This window comes from Athene noctua, chromosome 1 (assembly GCF_965140245.1).
Source record: "Athene noctua chromosome 1, bAthNoc1.hap1.1, whole genome shotgun sequence".
Lineage (NCBI taxonomy): Eukaryota > Metazoa > Chordata > Aves > Strigiformes > Strigidae > Athene > Athene noctua.
Genome location: NC_134037.1, coordinates 114960403 through 114979957, shown reverse-complemented (window position 1 = coordinate 114979957; position 19555 = coordinate 114960403).

Here is a 19555-nt window from a genome sequence, read left to right as displayed (position 1 = left end):
GCGTGCGTGACGGTTAGGGTTGAGATTAGGGACTTTAGGATTAGGGTTTAGAGTTAGGGTTAGTGTTTAGGGTTAGGATTGGTGGGTTGAGGTTGGGGCAAGTGTTATTTTAGTGTTAATGGGTTATGGTTAGTGTTAGGTTTAGAGTTAGGTTAGGGTTAGGTTTGGGGTTATAATTTGGTTTAAGGGTTAGGGTTAGCGATACCATTGGGGTTACTGATGGGGTCAGGTTTAGGGTTAATGGTTAGGGATAGGCTTAGGCTTAGGGTGAGGTTTATGGTTCAGCTTATTGTTATTTTTAGGGATAGGTTTAAGTTTAGGGTTAGCGTTAGAATGTGGGACAGGGTTAGATCCAGGTGGTATGCTTGGCATTAAGGGTAAGGCTTAGGGGTTATGTTTAAATTAAGTATAAAGTTAGATGTTAGCATATTTGTTAGCTTAGAGTTATTTTTAAGTTTAGGGCTAGGTTTATGTTTAGGGTTAGGTTTAGTTTAAGAATTAATGCTTTGGTTTAATTTTAGGGTTGGGGTTTGTTTTAGGGTAATGTTTAATATTGTTCAGGGTTAGTGTTACAACCTTAGTGTTAGGGTTTGGCAAGTTTTAGGTTTAGGGTTAGTGGCTATGGTCAGGGTAGTTTGGGTTTGCAGCCTTTGGATCGGTGTTATAGTGATTTAGGATTAAGTGCTAGGCTTAGGCTTAGCATTAAGACCTTAAGGTTATGGTTGCAGCATGGATAGGATTAGGGTAAGGGCTTTAAGTTTATGATCAGGTGTAGGGTTATGATCACGGTTTAAGGTTTAGAATTAGGGTTAGTGCATTAGGCTAAGGGTTAAGGTAAGTGTTAAGTGTAGTGTTAGTGTTAGGCCTTAGAGTTAGGCTTAGGGTAAGTTTTAGGGTCTTAGGACAAGTTTTAGGGTCTTGGGGCCTTAGTGTCAGGGTTAGGGCCATTACAACTAGGGTTTGGGGTTTGGGATTAACTTTAGGGTCAGGGGTTGGGTCAGTAGGTTTAGGGATAGCGTCATTAAGTTCAGGATTAGGGGCATGGGTTAGGGTTGAGTCTAGGGGTTTGTGCTAGGGTTACTGTTAACATTAGTGTTAAAGTTGGTTAGATTTAGGGCTAGAGTGAGGGTTGGCATTAGGGAGATTATATTTTGGGTTAGGGTTAGCACTAGTGTTATGATAGGGTTTTGGTTTAGGGTTAACAGATAAAATATTGTCTCTCTCAGACAGTAACAATTTGACACATTACCCTGTATTTTCCTATTTGTTTAAGTGCACGATTCTGCCTTTTCTTACTGTGTATGTTTTCTGTATTATTTGTTACATTGTTTTTTCCAGTAAAATACACCTGCTCTCTTCACTCTGGTGTCTGAGTTTAATTGGTATCCCTAATCAGCAAAACGCGGGCCCACAGTCTTTCTTGTTGGAGTCTAAAACAGCCAAAAGATGCCCATTTCCTGCTTTTTTCCTGCAAAGTCTCAGATTTCCTGCATTTTTCATGAAAGTGGCAGGTTTTTAACTCTCTTCATCGCTTCTGTTTTAACCAAGGCACCGCACAGTATCAACAGTCACAGCAGACACACGGCATCCCAAGCTGACCATGGATCCCCTTTTTGCCGTGGGGAGGGCCTTTCTCACAAACGTGTGTCCCTGGCTGTGCTGGCTGCTCGGTGGGTGAAGGTCAGGGCTCGCAGTGGAGTCTGCCTTTCACCACGATGGTCATTTCCAGGGAGAACAGCTCGTTGTATTGAGCAGGACCCTGCAGGGAGAACAGAAGGGCAGGGATGCAGACACAACATTTGCCACAAGTCCAGCGGAGCAGCTTGCTCCAACGCAGCCCACTGTGCCTTGCCATGCTGCTGGGCCTGTGCGGATGCTCAGGGGACAAAGGGTTAAACCTGAGTTACCTGCATGAAATACAGCTGTCGCCGGCCTGGGTGCAGGCTGACCCAGGAGCTGGTCCTGAAAAGCACCAGCCCAGGGCACGGAAAGCTTTGAACAGCTGCGACTGTTCTGGAACAGACTGTGCCGTGTGCATCCCCAATTTCTATTAACAACTCTTCTCCTGCAGCCGAAAAGGAGTTTGAGATCTTGCTCATGGCCACAGGAGGACGGTGGTGGCCTCGGATGGTGCGTGAGGCTCGGGGCTGGCCTTGCTGTGCCCACAGAGTGACAGAGGAAAGACTTTCCCTGGGGAAGAGCCATCAGCGCGCACTTGAAATGGAGGAAAACTTCACTACGGTTTTGGTTGTAGGTGGAAAGCTGTGGATCAGAGAGGAATTCTACATCTTCCATAGCGTAATACAGGCAATCGGCTGTACAGCATTTTTTTTGTTGGTTTAATTTTTCCGGGAAGAGTCTTATGCTGGTACCATGTAAGGCAGAGTGTCAGACAAAGTAGCTCATTGAATGGGCACGCTGCAGGGAAATTTACATGGCTATTAAAAGCCCCATTGCTCTAGAAGTTGCATCTTTTTTCTCTAGTCCTTTCTCTTGGAAGGGAGTGGGCGGAGGGGCATGGAGGGTTTCCCTTCACACCTCCTCCAACACGCGTTGGAGCAGTCAAGATAGAATATGCCTTTCTCCTGTACCTGTTCTTTCTGGAACGTGGTGAATTCAATCAATAGCCCACGGAGTTCAACAGACACCTCTGAGTTTTAGCCTTTGGCTCAACAGCTAGCTGCAGCCTCCTGTCACTGGGGTTAGCACCATCAATGCAGCTAATCTGCTCTCTCCTGATCTAGGCTGCCTGCTATCTAACAGTCTGTGCCAGAGTACGGCCTGATGCAACGTTACAGGTAAGGTCAGTACTGCCAAGAGGTGTGACATTCAAATGGAAAACGAGGGAGCCTGTACACCTTTTAATGGCTGGAAGGGATGACAAGGAGAAGCCCCGCCTATCTAAGACGCGCGCGCGCGCACACACACACACACACACACAAGTGGATTTTCCCCCTCGATTGCCAATCATCCTCCGCGAAAGCCGTGCGCCGCACGATGCGCGTCCTCTTGGCATTCAGGGATCCGGATGGGATGGTGGGGCAGAGCACACCCTCAGGCAGCTTGCAGAGGGCACCCAACCGGGAGGAGAGGCTCCTGCAGCCCAGAGCTGTGTTGCCAACCGGAGGGCCCTTGGCCGGCTGGAGAAAGGGGCTGCCAGAAACCTGCTGTCGTCGAAGAAGGGGAGGAGGGAAGAGCAAAGCCCTGGACCCGGGGAGGAAGAAGCCTTTGGAGCCGTATGTGCTGGGGGAGAGCCCGCTGGAAGGCAGCTGTGCAGAGCCCTGGGGTCACGGTGGACCCGAGGCTGACCAGCTTGGAGCCAGCAGAGTACCCCTGGGGCAGTGGCGGCTAAGTGCCTCCTGGGCTGCAGCAGGCAAACCCCTGCAGCAGGTGGAGGGGGGGTCCTTCCCCTCTGCTCTGTCCTGCTCTGGGCTCCCCAGGGCAAGGCAGCCAGGGCCATGCTGGATGGAACCCCCAGCCCGAGGCCCCGCCCACTTTCCGTTGGGCCCAGCGTTGGTCCGTTGGAGCCAACAGCCGCCAGAGCCGGCAGCACGGGGCTGTGCTGGCACGGAGCGGCGCCGGGAGGAGGCAGGGCCAGGCCGAGCGGCGCTCCCCGGCACCGGCACCCCGCTTCCGTCCTCGCTGTCGCCGGCTGGGCCGCATCCAGAGCGGTGCAGAGCGAGGGTCCTCCTGTCCCGGGCAGGATGGGCCAGGCCAACTGCTGCTGGCGCTCCAGGTGAGCTCCCCCCGCGGATCGGGGACGGGCGGGCACGGCCGGGCCCCGCAGCCACGGCCTTTCTCATGCCCGCCGCTCTCTGCTCCGCAGGGAGGCTCTCACCGAGGCCGAGGCGGTGCTGAGCACGGACGTGCGGCTGACCCGGGGCCGCAAGAGGAGCGAGAGGCGCCTTCTCCTCCTCCAAGACGAACTGGTCGTCGCCAAGTTGCAGTAAGACCCTCGGAGCCCAGCTGCCTTTCCCCCATTCCTGGTCCTGGCACCAGGTCAGGGCCACACTAGCACCAGGCCCGGGCCCCGGGGCCTTGGTGCCGGATGCACCAACGTCCGTCCCAAGGGCAGGTGGGGGCCGGGCTCTGCCCGGGGGCACCCCAAGGCGGCCACCTCCAGCTCACTGCCCGTCTCTCATCTCGGCAGACGCGGCACCACCCTGCGCCCACAGCTCCGCCTGGCCCTGGACCAGCTGTGGGTGCTGAGCAGCGGGAAGGAGGCAGCGGGGGACGTCAGAGAGGAGCAGGAGGAAGGCAGCGAGGAGGACAGGACCTCCATCCTCCTCGTCTGGCCCAGCGGCACCTGCGTTGCCACTTTCGGGTGAGTGGTGGGGCCACGTCCCACGGCCGGGCAGGAGAGGTTCCCAACCGTGCCCACCCCACCCTGTGAATGGCCTCTGCCCCCCGGGCAGAGCCTGGGCAGGGAGCGGGCAGCACGCCGGCAGGGAGGGATGGGGGTGCGTTTCCACACCCTGCATCCCCCGGTCACCTTTTGGTCCCCACAAGGCAAGGGCAGGAGCAGCGGCTCTGGCAGGACAGAGGGAGCCAGGGCTTGGGCAGCAGCCCTGTCCTGCCCCATGGGGCCTCGTGCTGCCCCTCTGCCCTTGCCAAGGGGCAAGGCTCTGCAGGGGCCCAGGGGCTGAGGGGCAGCGGGGCCTGACGCTGGTTGTCCTTTCTTTCTGCAGCTCCCGGGAATTGAAGCAGCTATGGGTGGGCAAGCTGCTGGGGTAAGCTTGGGGGGGGCTCCAGGCGCAGCCGGATGGGGGAACACAGCTCCCCAGATGGGGGGAGCCGCCGCCACGGCTGCGGGCAGCTCGCAGGCGGAGCCGCCTGACAAGGGAGAAGAGGTGGCTTGGGGCTCAGCCAGCTCTCTCCCGCTCCCTTCCCGGTGCACAGGACACCCGAAGGAGCCCAGGGAGCACGAGTGACTGACGTCCCGTCGATCAAACTCCTGCAGAAGGAGCTGAGCCGACGCCACGCCGTGAGTGTCTCTCTAGTGTGGCCGCTGTCCCCGAGCACTGGCCCTGCAGCCGAGCAGCAGAGGCATCGCTGCTCACCTCCTTGCACTCTCTCTCTCCTGCCCAGTGGAGGACACTCAGCGCCAGGAGCCTGGAGAGGCTGGTGGAGGGCCAGGCAGAGGTGAGAATGGCTGCCTTTCACCTGCCTCTGGCTGTGCCGGGGTGCCAAGGATGTGCGGCGAGTGGGGTGAGCCTGTGCAGGAGAGCAGGAGGGTCCTGAAGAGCCACCCCAGGAGCAAAGAGGGTTGGGGAGCCACCAGGAACGCCGCCTGTCCTCGCCGGTGGTGCTGGGAGGAAACCTGGCGCGTGAGGCAGAGAGCCCGGGAGGGCAGAGGGTCTCCGCTCTGCCGCCCTCAGGCTGCTGGTGCCGGGTGGCCGCTGGCCGGTGGCCCTTTCTGCTGCGGGGCTGCTCTCTAAGCGCAGCCTGGTTCTTGCAGGCTGATCCCAAGCAAGGGCCTCCAAGAGCCCCAACTACCAATGGAGGGCGACTCTGCCGCTCACCAGGTGAGTTTGGGGACGAAGGGCAGGGAGGGCCGCCTTTTCTCCAGGACCGGCACGTCTGCGCAAGTGAGGATGCTGTTGCTGCTGCCCTTTGCCCAGAGGAAACCGGTGCCCATCACGCTGCAGCAGGAGAGAGCGGAGCGCTCGGGAGCCTTCGACAGTGCTGAGCACTCGAGGTGCTGCCTGCCTGAGCTCTGTCCCCAGAGCCGGGCAGAGGGGTCCCTGCTCCTCGGCCAGAGCCGGGAGGAGCCGTGCTCCCTTGTTCCCTGAGTGTCACCCTGCAGGTTGGGCACCCCAAGGGAGGACGGACGTCACCTGGACGGGCGAGGACACCCACCCGCTGGGCAGCGGCCGCCGGACGTGATTCTGCGGGACAGGGAGCCTCCCTCTGCTGCTGCTGGCAGCCTGGAGGAGGGCAGGGCGAGGGCTGGGCCGGGCTGTCCCGCTGTCCCGCCGGCTCTCAGGAGGCTGCGAGCCGGAGCCGCCGAGCCAGAGCCCTGGTTCCAGCTGCCGGCTCCCTGCCCGTGCCGTCCCGCCGCAGCGCTCAGCACCGCGCTGCAGGCAGGGCAGGGCAGGGCAGGGCAGGCTCCGGGAGCGCTGGCCTGGCGGTTCCCACTGACGGGCTCTTGCTCTCTTTTCCTTTGCAGCGGGGGGGAGCGGTGGCAGCAGCAGCAGCAGCACCAGCAGCAGGAGGAGGAGGGGGCTGCCCTGGCCCTTTGCTCTGCGGCAGAGCCCGGCCGCTGCCCCGGCGCCAGGGCAGGCGGGCTCCGGCTGCAGCAGGGCGCTCTTTGGGCAGCCCCTGGCAGCCCTCTGCGGGGAGGCCGGCACGCTGCCCCGGCCCATCCAGGTAGGCCAGCCTGCACAGGGGGGCCCCAGCCCTCCCCCCGGCTGCTCCAGAGGCAGCGTCCCCAGCGGCTCCGGGGCTGGCTGGGGGACTGGGCTCTTCACCCACGCCTCACGCTGCTGGTCCCAGGCCCTTTGCGGGGGGAGGGAGCCCAGCCTGGGCCAGAGCTCTGGCCTCTGCCCTCACTTGTTGCTTCAGCCAAGCAGCTGTCCTCCTGCGTCTCCCGCAGGAGCTCCTGGACATCCTGCACCGGCGAGGACCGTCGACGGAGGGGATCTTCCGCAGAGCTGCCGGCGCGACAGAGCTTCGCAACCTCAAGGAGACCCTGGACCGCGGCGCAGATGTGGACCTGGCAAGAGAGCCTGAGATCCTGCTGGCTGCCGTCCTGAAGGTGAGCGCTTCTGCCCTGCAGCTGGAAGAGCTCCTGGCTGGCCTGGAATCTTCAGAGGCTCACCTGAAGCCCTTGGCCTTGCAGGACTTTCTGCGCAGCATCCCCGGCAAGCTCCTGGTCGTCGGCCTCTACCAGGACTGGATGGGAGCCATGGAGAGGCCAAGCAAGGAGGCCAAGGTGGAAGCCCTGAAAGTGTAAGTGTGGCCAGCAGCCTGCCTCTTGAGTAGGGATGGCAGAGTCCTGGGACTTGCCTGCAAAGGGACGGGCTCCCTAGAAGCTTGCCTTTTCTGGCAGCTCGCATCTGCTGGGCTGCGGTTGCATTTTGGGGGAAAGGGCATGGGCAGGGAGCCTTCCCTTGCGTGGGCTTGGGTGAAACCAGGAGCTGGGAAGCAACAGTGTGTTTTCTTCCTGAAGCACGGGAGCCCTGATGGCTGCCTGAGAGCACCTGGAAAGTGGCTCAACACAGACACTGGCTCCCACCTGCCTTGCGCAAGCCTCAGGGACAGCTGTGGGCAGCATCTGCTTCCTTAACATTGCGTTCCTGCTCCCTCAGGGTGGCTGAGAAGTTGCCTGCAGCCCACCTCCTCCTCCTCCAGCGGCTGCTCTCGCTCCTGCAGAGCATTGGCCACCACGTGACCACCAGCAGAATGACCTCCGCCAACCTGGCCATCTGCCTGGGGCCAAACCTGCTGGGCCCACCCGACGAGGCCCTGCTCCCGCTCGAGGCCATGCTGGAGGTGACCGAGAAGGTACGCTCTATTGACCGGCTGGCTGCAGCCCGCCTGGGCCGTCAGAGCTTGCTCCTCTCTTGAGCAAATGCCGGTGGGGTGGGTGGCTGCCTGGAAGAGCAGCCCCTCAGCCCTCTGCGCAGAAGCAAGGGTCAGCGGCGGGAAAGGCTGCTTGACACGTTTTCAGACGCCTGCGCTGAAACCAAGGCTTTGATGTGCGCAGGTGAAGCTGCTGGTGGAATTTCTCATTGAGAACGGCAGCGACATCTTTGGGGAGGAGATGGCTGGCCGCACGTCACCAGAGCCCGTGGACAGATCCACAGGTGTGAGGAGGGACTGAGGGCTGTCACAGCCTGAGCAGACAGCAGGGGGAGGGCTTCCTGTGGGTTTTGCTTTAGCTGTTGTCCACTTCCAACAAGTCACTTTGCTGCACACGCTTTTGCTTTCCAGACCTGCCGTTGGAAAAGGAGCGCGGCCCTGCGGGCGGAGCAGACGCGGAGCACCAGGCAAAAGCCCTCCTGGATGCACCAAACTCTCTGCTCGTCCCCCGGAGAGCAGCAGGGGGAGACGCGGCCGTGGGAGCAGAAAAGGCGGAGGTACGGCAGCTCCCCCAGCGCTGCAACAGTGTGTCTTAGGTAGGAGCAGGGCAGTCCCTGTTGACTCCAAGCAGCTGCTGTGCCTCTTCCCGGCGTTCAGTCTCGTGTGGCTTTGCATTTTCTTTTTCCCCTCATGGAATAATACACTGTAAGTAAAACTGGCAAGGTCTTTTCTCCAATGCTTTAAGCCTGTACTTAATCAGAGGAAATACCTACAAAACACCCCAGAAAGATAGATTTCAAAAGCAAAGCCTCCCACCACAGAAGGTTGTATTGCACCAAGTGGGCATCCACAGAGCTCTGTCTTGGGAGGGCAGAAGAAATTCTGGCAGAAGGAAGAGGGAAAGCCTTTCCTTGCCAGGCAGGGGATCGCAGGCTCCCTGCTGAACGGCCCCCGCAAAAGAACTGTCACAGCCCCGCGTGAACATCGTGCTCCAGAGGGAGACCCTTGGAAGAAAGGGCTGATGCAAGCCAGCCAGAGGGATCTCCTCTGTAGAGCTAAGGCAGCAGCGTGCCAAGCAGTTGCTTACTACTTCAGGGCATCCCTTGCCGCCTGCTAATGATGAAATTTCTGGTTTAGGCACCCGCTGCTTTGTCTCCAAACACCCCTGAGACCACGATAGACTCCCTGGGATGTGCAGAAGAACTGAAGAGCCTCACAGAGCACGGAAGGTAAAATGAGTCAGCTTTGGTTAAATCTAAACTGATTCCACTTGATCCTGGCTTTACCTATTTAATCATGCTGTGGGATGGAAAGGTTTGCAGGCTCTGTCCCGGAAAACGACGGCCAAAGGAAAAGAAAGCGAGAAGAGACCTGGACAGAGGAGAGGCCACGCCACCAAGCAAAGAAGAGGAGAGAAGAGAGGAAAAGAAGGGCCAGAAATAAAAAAAAAAAAATAAGCAGGAAGGTGCAAAAGGAGCCCCAGGTGTGTATCAGGCTCCGTTGCTCATCTTTGCCAACTCTCCACACTGCTCTAAGTCAGTCCAACTGACTGGCAAGGCACGGTGAGGGATGCTGCTATGCAGGGTTTGGAAATTACCCCATGGAAGCTCCCAAGGGGAGCCCTGCTGTGTGGCACAGGGGGGGGCAGTGTGCACCTCTGCACACGCACAGCTCTCTAAGGGCATTACCTTAGAGGGGATAAGGTGGCAGAGCCACCACGGAGCCAAGGCCAGCAGCAGCTCTCTTCTGGGATATCAACAATTCCTTGTCAACTGTGTTTCCCAAAGAAAGGGGAACCGAGCCGTGCCTGCTCCTGCCTTTGGGGCTTTACCAGTGCTTTCTGGCTCTGTCGTTGCAGGTGCTGTTTTCTTGTTAGTGGTTGAACCCCTGTGACTCCCGGGCTCCTGCACTTCATGTCCACAATTAAAGGACATTCTCTCCCTTCTGTCTGTGTGTGCCATATGATATTCTGGACGAGGCAGAAGTTGTTTTGTGACGCATCCTTGCGGAGGAGTTTGGGATCATCATCCCTTGTCCCAGAATCCTTTCCAGCAGGCATCGGGGCTGGGTTCGGTTTGCTTGGGGAGTCAAACCAAAGCACAGAATCCCATAGAAAAAACCAAACCAAAGCACAGAATCCCATAGAAGAGCTGAGGCTGGGAGGGGCCTGTGGAGGTCCTCTGGTCCAACCTGCCTGCTCAGGCAGGGTCACCTGGACCAGGTTGCCCAGGACTGTGGACTAATGGGCACCTTCCCTTGCCACACAGAGCATCTCATGGGCTGGAAAAGGGATGCTCTGGAGACTTTCTGGCAAGTCTCTGGAGAAGAGCTTCTCCAGAGCCCCTCTTCCAGGGGCTTTTCCAGCTCTGGTGCCCTTCCCGAGGACAGCCCCACCAGGTGGGTGCGGTCAGCATTGCAGGAAAGAACCGGCAGCAGCCACCGCAGCCAGCTCCGCGGGAAAGCTGGGGCCCCACAGACCCTCCCAGGCTCTCCAACCCCAGCCTAGCCCAGTGCAGACAGTGTCCAGCAGAGTGGTCTTATATCCCTTTTCCCAGCGTGCTGAACTTCCCTTGAAGCGTTAAGCACCGGGCAGAAGTGCTAAGGCTTGGACAATAGGCACAAGCCCGACTTGACCTAGAGATGAATCCTGTATGTTTTGTAACTGATAACCATTGTGCTGGTAGGTATTGTACTAGGCTGTAACAAACCACCTCTAGTGATGTAAAAAGTGCTAAAGTGTTCAGGTACTGAAGCCTGAACAACAGGCCCCGAGCCCAAGCTGCTAACTTAGTATGTAGTCATTAATGAAATAGTGTATGCTCATGAATGACAGATGTAGCTTAGATATCATAGACTCGTTACTGATGACGAATGTAGTGAAAACATGTCTGTGTCTATCCTGGATGTATCTTTCTTCTTCTTCTTCGCGTAGAGGCAAGGGAAGAAGGCCATGAAGCCGGCTGTCCGGCCTTGGGACCTGACGGGTGGCCTTGTTCCAAAGAGGACATAAATAAATAAATTAGATAAGCAGGGCAACTCCCTTAGCTTCTCCCTTGAGCCCTGGCCAGGCTCTGGGGGAATCTAATGTGAGAGTGAAACCCGATATTCCCGCCCAAAACAAAGGTGCCAGCTGTTCTGGCTTGCTGATTTGGGGGTGTATAAGGCTGGACCCGCTCACAGCGACTTTGGACGCCTCAGCTACGGGTGGACGCACCGCATCGGATTTCCCCCTTGCCGGGACGGGCTCTCCAAACCCTCGCTGTAACCGGGGCTGCCCAGCATCTGCGGGTCTGGATGGTGGTAACGTGTGCAAGTGGTGATGGATCTTTCCTAATCACTCTTGTCTCTCTCAGGCAGCAATGATTTGAGGCATTACCCTGTATTTTCCTATTTGTTTAAGTGCACGATTCTGCCTTTTCTTACTGTGCATGTTTTCTGTATTATTCTGTTACATTATTTAGTTTTTGCCAGTAAAATACGCCTGCTCTCTTCACTCTGGTGTCTGAGTTTAATTGGTATCCCTAATCAGCAAAACGCGGGCCCATAATCTTTCTTGTTGGAGTCTAAAACAGCCAAAAGATGCCCATTTCCTGCTTTTTTCCTGCAAAGTCTCAGATTTCCTGCATTTTTCATGAAAGTGGCAGGTTTTTAACTCTCTTCATCGCTTCTGTTTTAACCAAGGCATCGCGCAGTATCAACAGTCACAGCAGACACACGGCATCCCAAGCTGACCATGGATCCCCTTTTTGCCGTGGGGAGGGCCTTTCTCACAAACGTGTGTCCCTGGCTGTGCTGGCTGCTCAGTGGGTGAAGGTCACGGCTCGCAGTGGAGTCTGCCTTTCACCACGATGGTCATTTCCAGGGAGAACAGCTCGTTGTATTGAGCAGGACCCTGCAGGGAGAACAGAAGGGCAGGGATGCAGACACAACATTTGCCACAAGTCCAGCGGAGCAGCTTGCTCCAACGCAGCCCACTGTGCCTTGCCATGCTGCTGGGCCTGTGCGGATGCTCAGGGGACAAAGGGTTAAACCTGAGTTACCTGCATGAAATACAGCTGTCGCCGGCCTGGGTGCAGGCTGACGCAGGAGCTGGTCCTGAAAAGCACCAGCCCAGGGCACGGAAAGCTTTGAACAGCTGCGACTGTTCTGGAACAGACAGTGCCATGTGCATCTTCCATTTTTATTAACAATGCAGTGGAAAAGGAGTTTGAGATCTTGCTCATGGCCACAGGAGGACGGTGGTGGCCTCGGATGGTGCGTGAGGCTCGGGGCTGGCCTTGCTGTGCCCACAGAGTGACAGAGGAAAGACTTTCCCTGGGGAAGAGCCTTCAGCGTGCACTTGAAATGGAGGAAATCTTTACTACTGTTTTGGTTGTAGGTGGAAAGTTGTGGATCAGAGAGGAATTCTACATCTTCCATAGTGTAACATAGGCAATCGGCTGTACAGCATCAGCTGAGGCTGGGAGGGGCCTGTGGAGGTCCTCTGGTCCAACCTGCCTGCTCACGCAAGGTTACCTAGATCAGAGGCCCAGTATTGTGTACCCTTGGTCTTTGAGTATGTCCAACAATAGAGAGTTCAAAACTTCCCTGGGCAACCTTGTCAATGTTTGACCACCCTGACAGGAACAATCTGTTCTCTCATGTGCAGGTGGAATATTTTTTGTTTTCATTTATGCCCATCATCTCTGGTGTTCTCAATAGACACTCTCAAGTAAGCCTGGCTCAGTCATCTTCATTTCCTCCCAGCAGGTTTTTATATATATATGTCTATGTGTGTGTGTATATATGGATAAGATGCATCCCTCACCACCCCTTCAAGATTTTCTCCCTACAAATATGCCAGTTTATAAGCACCGGGGAATATTTGGCTTTCTTGAGGTTGCTTGTCTATTGCGTAATGTATGTGTTAGTGGTCTGTCCACCATCTCACATAGTGCGTGCAGTGCTCCTCCCCTGTCTTGAAATGGCTCAGAAAGGACCTGAAGCTACACACCAGATTGCGCACAAAGAAAAAGATAACTGGCCTAGATCTCTTTGGCTGGAAAAAAAATGGATGAGGGATGACTTGTCAGCGAGATGAAGAATGATGAATGGCAAGGACAGGCCATAATGGGACTGTCTTGCATTTCTACTTCTAGCAAAAGATCCAGCTGTTTTCTAGGTCAGAGTGAATACAAAGAAGTAGTTCTTCATAGACCCTGTAAAACTATTTGCTGCTAGACACTGTAGAACTTAAATGGTGAACAATCATAGCTTTTTATGTTAAAAATCCTTTCAGGAAGAATTCTTCTTAAAGATAACCACACCTGGGAACTGTGAGCCCCATTCCTCCACCTGATTTGGGAGAACCATCCATTTCTCACTGCAGAACAGCCTGGAGCAACAGCTTTTTTCTCCTTGGAGCTTGGCAGCTCATACAACTGAAAATAGAAAATGGGATCATATTAAAACATTTTAATTTATGCATCTGATTGATATTATGCTGTAATTAAATTATATTCCCATGGTGCGTATAACATCAGGGTTGTAGTAATACAAATAATTAGTAATTAACTCTAATCAGATCAGTTAGCAAATGGCAGATTCCAGATGAATAAGCTGTCCAACAGTGTGTGTGGTAAGGAAAGCCAAGGAAGAATGAAGAAAAGCTAATTTGTGCTAATGGATAAGGGAGAAAGTGAACATAAAAGGAAACTGATTTTCAAGAGAACTCCCCTGCCAAAGAAAACAAGAATGCAATCTTAAAAGATCTTGTGAGTAATACTCAGCACCCTGCAGCTCAGTTTGTGGAAGATACCCCAATTTGACTTGTCACACCCTGCTCTGAGTTCCTCCCAAATGCTCATGCCTCTTACTATGCTTTGGTGATGAAGTAAATGAAGGGCCAGTACAGCAGTATGCACAGAGTACCTGCAGCCAAAGGGATCTTCCTAAGCTGCCTCCCAGCTGACAATCCCTTGATGATGACAAGGGATGATGGCACTTCAGTGCCTTCCTCAGTGTGCCAGCAGCACCTTGGCTTGGGAATTTGGGAATGGGTTCCTAATCAGTTGCTCCTGCTAATCTCCAGATTGCAGAGGCAAGTCTGACTGCAGAAACGGCCTGAATAGGAAGGCCCAGGCATCTGTTACAGGAAGAGCAGTCTGAAAATGCACCTGGGCTTGGAACTCAGGAAAGTCTACAGCTGGAGCTCTATTTGATCAGTATCAAATATTTCAGAGACCATAATTACAAAAGAAAATAGCCTGCGTTAAATCTCAAAAAGGTTACTGTGAAATATTTTGCCATTGTGAAGGGCTCCACTTTTCATTTTCTCAATTTTAAAATGCCCTTGAAACCAACATCTTCCTACAGCCAAGGTTTCCTTTTGAGTAAATGGCATTTTCTGATGAAAAATGTTCTAAGCAAACATAAAATTATTAGAAAATGTGACCAGCTCTAGTTGCTGCTCTGTACCAAGAGCATACCAACAGGTCCCTTTCTTGGAGGGCAGCAGGAAGAGGAAAGTTGCCTGGTGGTTTTTTGGTTTTTGGAGGGTTTTTTTATTTGTTGATTGAACAAGTCATTTGCTGCTCAGAAGTTACTGATAAGAGTTCACAGGCAAGGCACCCGAAATGGTCACATGAACTAATTAATCAAATGAAATAATAAAGGAAGGTGAAGACAGGTCGTAATGGGTAGACTCATTTCAGTTCCTTTCCAGGATCCTACAAAAATATGAAGAAATGGGAGAAACAGATATATTTGTGTGTAGTGTTGGGGTGGGAGCAACATTCTACAGGCCCATATAATACGATACATAGTGGTTTATCAAGGGGTTCGCTGACCCTCCAGAATGGAAAGGAGCCTTGCAACAATGTGTATATGTGGATCACTCTGCTTTAACATGTAAAAATTTATTATTTGGTGAATCAGGTACTGCCTGCATTTTCATGTCTGTCTCCTTTCTTGGTTAGAGAGGGTCTCCACAGATTTGATGTGATGAGGGAAGTTGGCATAACAAGGATTTGCAGTACCCTAGTCTGCTACCAGATTCCATGCCAATCATTGTTTTCAAGGCTCAGGTCGCCTAACTGCTTTCAGATATTACTTTTTCTGCAGCTTCTACTTAAGTGTTTTCAGAAGTGCCACTGTTAGGTGTCATCTTAAAAGTTCTTTTCCTCTTGCATGCAAGCAAGCATTTGGCCTTCGTGAGATGTTTTATTTTACTTATTTCATGTTTCAGTTTTGTGGGTTACTGTTGGCTACCAACAACATTTGCTCCTTGCATAACGGTGGCACAGGAGCTTCTTGGAGCTACTGGAGCCCATTGTCCGTCGGACCACTCCTCGGGGGCACAGGGAACTGTGGCTTGGGATTCCCAGCCTTCTGACTGAAATCCAGCAGGTCAACCCCTCTGGCTTTCCAGTGTTACATAGAAGAGTAGAAATCAACAGTTGTGACAGAATATTCCTAGGATCATCCTTCCCACAAGGATGCTGGTAGACTTTTGCCTTAACCACATATGCCAGAAGATCCTGAGGAAAGAAAACAGTGCAGTAGTTCATACTGACTTTTTCCTCAAGGGTGGACCATCAAACACTGGAATAGAAATTTTGCTCCTGTCCCTATTCTAAACAGGAGTTGTAACTGTCACCCCGGAGATGGGGTGGGGTACACAGCAGCTGGTGGGATTCAAGAGACATGCCATGGGGTTTGGCTACAGGTAGTGAAGGTGACAGGACACTGGATCTAGGATGCTTCTCATCCCATCCAGATTGGCAGGTTAGCATCTGTAGCTGATGATATTCACTGTTCCTGAGAAGGGCTTGGGAGCAGGAGGAAAATGCCCTTTTTACTGTGCCATGGCCCAAGGAATTTGCACCTTCCATGAGCGCAACAGAGCACTGCACAGCTGGGAAACAGCCTGTGATCTGCAGCCAACCTAAATGAGGACACAGGTAAAGAAGGAGGGAATGATGTGCAGAACCAGACCTTCACTGTGAGAGATGAAGAGGATTTTCTACCATCCCAAGGGACTGTGCAGACCTTGCTGCCACATAGGGAAGTGTGGATGGAGGCCTGGAGAAAGAGGAAGGTCCTGCCCTACCTAGACATTGGGAATGGGGGTGATTTTTCTGCAGACCGTTTTATTTTAACATTTCACGTGAGATTTTCTTGTTTGACTAGTCCATCTCTGCTAGGCACAGCTGGGACACCCCCAAACCCACTTGTTTTGGCCCAAGGAGGTGGTTGAGCACAATGCTGATGACCATATTCATGCTTTAGAGACCTCTGAGAGTCAGCCTCTTTGAGTACTGACTGCTTGCTGACTGTCCAGCAGTATTTTTGCATGCATGCCACTTCCTTTATGTCAGTGTAGCAAGTTGTACCTATGTTCTTTCTGGTCTCAAAGATGGTCACTTCCTTGCTGAGGCTGTTACTCTGTCACAGCTTTTAAGTTGCTAATAACCAAAGCACTTCAGTAATAACACAAGCTGTTTCTTCATGAATCTGTTTTTGAAAGAAAATCTATATTACTTAGACTGCATATTGGCTCATTTAAGCATTTGTTTATTTATTGTGATCAATCTTGCCTCTTGGATACGTCTTAAATGAGTAGGAAATAACGAATGTGCTGGCACTATAGTAGATGAGATCCTGCCCAGTTTGGAGCTCCCCAGTACAAGAGCCAGTTGTGTAGCTGGAGTGAGTCCAGTGGAGGCCACCAAGCTGGTTGGGGGCTGAAGCACAGGGCATTGAGCAGGAGGCCAGAGCGAAGACCTTCAGAAGTGTCTGCAAACCTGAGTTATTCTATGGTCCTAAATGCAGACCACATCTCTAATTCCTAGAGATTTCAGATGACAGGATGACTCCAGAGAGTTGGTAGACCACTCAGATGAGCTGCCAGTCCCTGGAAGGCAGTACTGACTCTACTGAGGCTTATCTAAACACATAGAGGAAACCGTAGCCAACAAGACCTGCCTTCCTAGTGGCTGGGTCCTTTCTGCTGCAAAATAGTGGGCAGCATGCTGCTAAGGATGTGTCAGTACCACTTTCATGCACAACCATCAGCTTTCCCTCACCCAATGCTAGCAAAAGATGTATTGGGCAAAGGTAACACGGAGAAAAAAGCAGCGAACAGCTGACTCAAAAGCATTTAGCAGGGAAGCAGCAAAGCCTAGCTCTTATGATCTGTTGTACATTTTGTAGATGATTATTGATCAGTATTGTTGGGTTTTTTTTCTGTTGAAATCCACTGCAGCATTCCTCTTGGTGGAGAACAAGTCAGTTGATTTCCCTGTGTCTTTCTGTTTGGTATTTCACATACACATATATGTGTTATGTGGATATGTATGTGCACATGTACATGTATATACGTATGTATATGTATTTATACACCTGTATGTGTATGTATGCGCATGTATGTCTACATCTATGGCACTGACTAAGAAGTGGCATCAGTCTGAAAGATGGGGCATGCCTCTGAGTTGTCTGGAAGGACAAATTGAATCTATAAGGTATGCAAATACCTGACCCTGTGTTGGGAAGAGAAGGCCAGTGTAATCCACCTGATGCATCACTTCAGATGCTTTACTTTTGCACAAGCACAATCTGTTACTTGTCGGGAAAGTCTGTAGAGGGAGGGTTTTGTCCACAGTAAAACAGCCCACCATAGAGTTATCGACCAAAAGAAGGTGGCCTTCATCCCAGGCACATGGCACTGAGGTTGTGTGCAATCACAGATGGGATGTAGTAAATTACAGATTTGCTCCTACCTCCCACCTCATAAAATCTGCATCCCAGAGCTGTTTCCCACCCCTCTGCTTCCTTCCACAGACAGCTATACCCTGAAATGTCTAGAACAGCCTGTCATAAGTACACATAGACATGTCCAAAGAAGGAAGTGTGATGGCACAAAGGAGTGGCACCTACCTTCTGACCACAGCATGCAGAGCTGCCTCATGATCAATAAATATGAGACATATGTGGTCCTCACAATATCACCATAAAATGCAATGGTGTTGGCAGCTCCTGCTTTCATTCCCTTAACACAGCTGTGATCCTGGTGTCTGCAACACTGAGTCCTGTCCATGATGTCTGAAGCAAAACCCAATGTTCTTCGTTGTACAAGAGAAGTGGGACCATGGGCTGCAGTGACCAGACTGCCTGAAGAACCACACTGTGTTGGTAATGCAGCAGCTGTGAGCAAAGCCACGCAGCTGGAGAAGAGCATCTTTAGTGCTGTGCTGATACAGAAAGCAGAGTTGGTGCAGGGTGCTGTAAAGGTTTGGATTAGTTTAGTTGAGAAAACTGACACTGCTCCTGTTGTGCATCTCCATCTCTGCCTCTTGTCTTGGATTTGAAGTTGGCTGAGCCCAGGACTAGCTACCTGAACCACATCTTGCACTGAAGAAACCAGGCACATAACAAGGTCTCCTAGGTTCAGCCCTTTTGCAAATATTCACCCTGTGGTCTTGTGCTGCTAACAGGCAAGTGTAACAAACCCTGAGACTAATGAAACCTGTTCTGCAAGCTGCGTGTATCATTGCCTGTTGTGCACTCTGACAGAAGCTCCACCACTGGTTGGAGCTTTTAGCAGCCTGAGTGCATGTTCTCTGATGTCTAATACACTGTGCACTCTCTCTTTGTGCCCTTTCTCTGAGGGCAGTGGTTTGGTATCTCTTCTGCTGCACTGCTCCTTACTGTGAGGTTTATGGCCACTTAATTATATTAAAGATGTCCACACCTTCTGTCAAGTGCTGTTGAAAATAGTTACTAATTTAAAAAGTCCCTCAGGTTAGGAACGCCCTCCAGCCAGCCATCATTGTATGCACTGATGTGGGAAGAAATTAAGGGGAGATTACAGAGGAGACACTGGTTGTTGGCTGCCTGTGAATTTCCTTTGCAGCTCACCAGGTGGCAGTTCCCAAGCTGTGAAGGGTGCATGGCAGCCAGCCCAGAGACGGTGGTTGCCACTGTCACAGGCAGGCAGGCTGGTGTCTGCCCCCCATCTGTTCCAGCCTTGGTGTAGTGATGCTTCCAAGCAGCCTTGCTATGCCCTCTTCCTTGCCTCAGCACAGAGCTCTTGAAAGCTAGCTTGTATGGTGGGTGTTGCGAGGAAGAAATTAATTTCAGACTGACAGCAATAAAAGATGCTCAAGGCTAGGAAGATTCCTAAATGAAGGCACTGAGAATCAATGGAGGTATCAGGGGGTTATGAAATCCCGTCAGATGGCAGATGTAATATGTAATTAGTCTCTGACCCAGTGCATTATTTGCTGAGACTCTCTCTGTTCCTTTGCGCTCTGAGACTTTCACAAAGAGGGTTTTTTTCTTCCCTCTCAGTGAGTCTCCAGAACTCCCCATGCATCTTTTGAGGTTAATCCACAGTGACATCCTACATTACATGATTAAGTTGAAGCCTTCCAACCCTGGACTTTACAGCTCAATATTTTACCTTGTAGTAAATCTTAGTTATCACTACAGCTTGTCATCTGGTAAAGATATCCGTGCCACTTCTTTGATACCTCCCGATTGAGCCAATATGGGATGAAGTTCTCACTTCAGAAGGGGAGGGAAGCTGTAGTCTTTGGGAGACTGGCTTCTCTCTCCTCTCTCTGGCATGGCAGAGTTCTTTTGTAAACTACACAGGATCTCCCTGTGTCCAAACACATGAGGGCAGAACACTCTGCTACCCCAAAAGTGATATTTATCAAAAATAAAATTGCCTTTAAGCCTGGAGAGAGCATAAAAGTAGCAATCACTTCTCAATAACAGGTAAGTTGAAGGGGCAAGCTGAAGATGAACCGAATGACAGGTACGTTAACTCAATTTCAGAAAGCTGCTTTGAAAAACAAAAGCACCCAGAGTTATTTTCTTGGTGTCCCTCTATAGGTAAGTAAGCTTTCAAGGTTCTATCTTTACCTGTCAGTACTTCCTCCTGACTTCTTCCAATCAAACATGCACAGCAGATGTAGGACCCCTGTCTCTCCTCCCTGGTCACACAACCCTTCCTTTCCCAAAGGAGGGAATAACAGAGGGAATAACA